Genomic DNA, 4,323 nt, shown 5'->3' with positions numbered 1-4,323 from the left:
CATTCCCACGAGGTTAGGTATTCTAAGTCACAGGATGAGATAGGAGGTCTGCAAAAGATACAGGTCACAAAGACCTTGCTAGTAAAACAGGTTGCAACTGGGCGCGGTGGCTGACGCCTGTAATCCCAGCACTTTGGGAGGCCGGGGTGGACGGATCACCTGAGGTCAGGAGTTTGAGACCAGCCTGGCCAACATGGCAAAACCCGTCTCCACTAAAAATACAAAAATAAGCTGGGTGTGGTGGGCGACTGTAATCCCAGCTACTCAGGAGGCTGAGGCAAGAGAATCACTTGAAACCAGGAGGCAGAGGTTGCAGTGAGCCAAGATCACACCACTGCACTCCAGCCTGGGCAACAGAGCGAGACTCTGTCTCAATAATAATAATAATAATAATAATTAATAAGAAAACAGGTTGCAGTAAAGAAGCTGATCAAAACTCACCAAACCAAGATGGAGATGAAAGTGGCCTCTGATGGTCCTCACTGCTCATGATACGCTAGTTATGATGCAATTATAATGCATTGGCATGCTAAAAGACGCTCCCACTAGCATCATGATGGTTTACAAATGTCAGGAAGTTACTCTGTATGGTTTAAAAGGGGGAGGAACCCTCAGTTCCAGAGGAATTGCCCACCCCTTTCCTGGAAAACTCGTGAATAATCCACCCCTTGTTTAGCATATAATCAAGAAATAACCGTAAAAATAACCACCAGCCCTAGAGGCTGCTCTGCCTGTGGCGTAACCATCCTTTATTCCTTTACTTTCTTAATAAACTTGCTTTCGCTTGACTCAGTGGATTTACCTCGAATTCTTTTTTGCACGAGATCCAAGAACCCTCTCTTGGGGTCTGGATCAGGACCCCTTTCCGGTAACACTGGGGACCACTGCAGCCACTGCCCCTGCCCAGGACTGCCGGTTGCTGGCTTGCTGTATACAGTAGCTGCCACCACCTCTGACAGCTCAGGAGGACTTGCAGGAGGGGCTGGGGGGCGTCCGCCTGTCAGGCAGTCAGCCGTGCCTACAGCTGAGGGTGTCAGGGCTGGGGATCCACCTCCTCGCTTGTGGAACCATCTTCCCTCTGTGTGCACTGCAGACCTGACAACTCCCTCTCTTTTCTTTCAGTTCTCCCATGCAGTCGAGGCCTGGGTCCCTTAGGACTCCAAGAAGAAAGTGTGGGGCTGCCTGCCCATCTAGTTCCCCTCTCCTCCATTTGTCCCACTTCATGGCTGTGTGACCTTGGGGAAAGGTAGAGTCCTCTCTGGGCAATCAGATCCACCCAGTTCTTTTTTTTTTTTTTTTGGTGAAACAGTCAGAACACACACACATTTATTGACGAAGTTTGCCATCTCATATGGGCATGGTTTATGGCACCCCAAAACAATTACAACAGTAACATCAAAGATCATTGATCACCGATCATCATAACAGATATAATAATAATTTTAAAAGTTTGAAATATTGCAAAAAATTACCAAAATGTGACACAGAGACATGAAATGACTTGCTCTATCCAGGGTTGTCATACACTTTGAATTTGTTTTTTGTTTTTTTTTTTTAAAAGCAATATCTTTGAAGTGCAATAAAACAAAGTATGCCCATACGAATCAACAGTTTCTGAGAAATTTTTGCATGTTTATATAACTTTAATTGTTATCTTTACCCTCCTCCTGGACAATACAAGATTGTATATTGTTTTGACTTTAATCATTTCCCTGCTTGTTTTTTTTGTTTGTTTTTTTTTTTCAATTAATTATACTTTAGGTTTTAGGGTACATGTGCACAATGTGCAGGTTTGTTACATATGTATCACATTCCGGGGACTGTTGTGGGGTGGGGGGAGGGGGGGGGACAGCATTAGGAGATATACCTAATGCTAAATGACGAGTTAATGGGTGCAGGAAATCACCCAGTTCTTAAGAATAGCATGGAAGAAGGTGTTTCAAAGACTGCTCCTGGGGACAAGGGAGGGCAGGGCTGCTAACTTTTTATATACTTATATAAAATTAATAGTGAAGTATAATAAAGTTTGTTTGTTTTGAGCTGGTGGAGGCATTTGCCAAGTTGGAAGACACAAATGCAGAGGAATTGTAAGGTTGTAAGGATCCTAGGGTATTGGGGGCTTCCTGGAACTCCTTTCTAGGATCCAGTTAAAGAGGCTGCCCTTGGAGGGTGAGAGGTGGGTAGGTTGTGTTCCCCTCCAGAGAAAGGGCCTTAGAGAAATTCACCAGGAAAAACCAGCTTCTGGCTCTTGTGGCTTTATTGAAGGACAGGGGTCTCCTCCCGACCCTTGATCCTTAACCGTCAAAGCACTTAAGATCAGCCACTCTGGGCTGGCTCCTGGCCTGGGGCTCTTGCTGGTTGCTGGTGGGTGATGGAATTCAGGCCTCCCAATTCTTCCAGTGACTGGAGGTGAGCGTGCTCTGCTAGCAGGACTTTGCGAGGCTGGGCTCTGGGCTTCTCTGGAGAACTAGGGTCTGGAGAAGGATCAAGAGGCTGGACTATCTGGACAATATCAAAGTTGGACTTTGTGGGGGCTGGAATTTGGGGGCTTTCTAGAGGGCTAGGCTGGGTGGGCGCTGTGGAGAGCCTGGAACTGGGGCTCTCCTGGGCTGTAGAATCTTTGGCTGCCTTGTAGGGAGGGGAGAGATAAAGGATTAGGGACTCTGTGAAAGGAGAGTGTTCGGGGTCCCCTCCACTACTTGGGTCTGCAGGAGCTGTTGAGGACTGAGACGGAGAGATGACTTCTTGGTCAGCCTCTAGGACAGCTAGGACTTGAGATTCCTTGAGAAGCTTGTAGCATCCACAGATGAGGCATTTTGCAGAGATGGCAGGTCTGCAGGCAGGGACAGGGGCTGAAGCTCTGGCAGTTTCTCATTGTCTGGTTGCTATCTTGCTCTTTCTGGTATGTTGGGCTGGGCAGGGTGGAGAGACAGGCAAGTTGCTGGCCTTTAGATGGCAGAGGGGTTGGCAAGTTGGATGGACCATTAGGGTAAAACTTGGGGAGGAGGCAGGGTTTCCACCAGGATGAATCAGCTGTCTAGGTCCCCTCTGTGACAGCAGTTTAAATTCTGGCCTGGTCTCAGGCTGCCTGCACTCTTGGCTCCAACACTCAGACTATCCAGAATATCACTCAACAAATCCAGTTATTCTCTAGACCTCAAGATGCTGCTGCCTATAGCTTCTTTTGCCCATAGGCTCCCCTCATCCTTAGGGCTCAGAGGAGGTGTTCTGGATGAGGATGGGCAGCCTCAGGTATTTGCCTGAGAGCCCCAGCCCTGGTCAGGCTGCGCTGGAGTTTGGGGACCCTTCTCCGCATCAGTTGTGGCCTCCTGCTTCCAATATTGGTGCTCCCCTTTAGATTTACCCCTCCCTTGGGGGCTTAGAAGGTTCCTCTTCCAGCTGGAGTCTCCTGCTGGGGTGGAGGGGCTGGTTCTGCAAAGGGTGGGAATGACAGGACCTGGGGAGCTGCAGTCTCAGGGGGCTGAGGCTTGTTGGAAGAGAGTGAGTGTGAAGTGGGTGCCAAATATTAGGGTAAGTGAGGAGGGAGGCAAGATGTCTAGATGGGGACTGGGTAGGTGGAGGATTCAGTGATAATACCAAGCGTGTGTATGGGGGAAGGGGTGTTCTCACCTGTTCAAAGTGCTAAGTGACAGGCAGGTGCTGCTGCAGGTGATCTGAGTGGCTGGTGAGGGCTAGGCCCTCAAGGAGCACCTCCTCTGGGGGCCAGAATCCCCATCTGAAGAAGAGAATGCCTGAGCTGGGAGCCCCTCCCGCACCCCCCAGATATTAGCCTTTGGCTGGTCTTACCTTATAGATTAGCATGCTCTGCATCCCCCTCAAGCTACTCTTGGCCTATGGAAGCATGAAGGGAGAATGACACCCGAGGCTGATTGGACCCCGGGCATTTCAGAGCTCAATCCTCTTATCTCATAAGACAGCTTCATCTTGCCATCTGTCCAGCTCTGTGTCTTAAATATGTTCACAACCCCCTATGCACCACCCAAGAAATCAATACAAACTTTCACTCCTTTGGCTAATACAAAAGGAGTATTCCAGGAGGAAATAATCCCCAAATAAAATGAAAAGTGGCAAAACAACATTGTACAAGTGTTCATAGCTCAAAGCCATAAAGTATAAAATCACGTGAACAATTTTGAGCTGCAAAAGTTGGCTCCAGGAAACTTGTCGGCTTGAGAGGAAAAAAAAAAAAACACATAAGGGCAAAAGCTGGGATTATATGGTCCAAGGACAAAGGATGCTTGCCAGTGAATCTTGGTTGTCAATTTTAAAGAAGCGGGCTATGATTTTGACAAAAAGGAGCAT

At 48.1% G+C, this 4,323-nt stretch overlaps 1 pseudogene; it reads right to left on the bottom strand.

Moving 5' to 3' along the window:
- Positions 1–2,294: 2,294 nt before the first annotated feature.
- Positions 2,295–3,864, bottom strand: LOC116475516 (DENN domain-containing protein 1C-like; annotated as a pseudogene).
- Between the last annotated feature and the right edge of the window lie 459 nt (positions 3,865–4,323).

This window comes from Hylobates moloch, unplaced genomic scaffold, assembly GCF_009828535.3.
Source record: "Hylobates moloch isolate HMO894 unplaced genomic scaffold, HMol_V3 SCAFFOLD_2, whole genome shotgun sequence".
In the NCBI taxonomy this organism is placed as follows: Eukaryota; Metazoa; Chordata; class Mammalia; order Primates; family Hylobatidae; genus Hylobates; species Hylobates moloch.
Note: the sequence above shows the minus strand (reverse complement) of the source record. Positions and strands in the feature narration are given on the sequence as shown.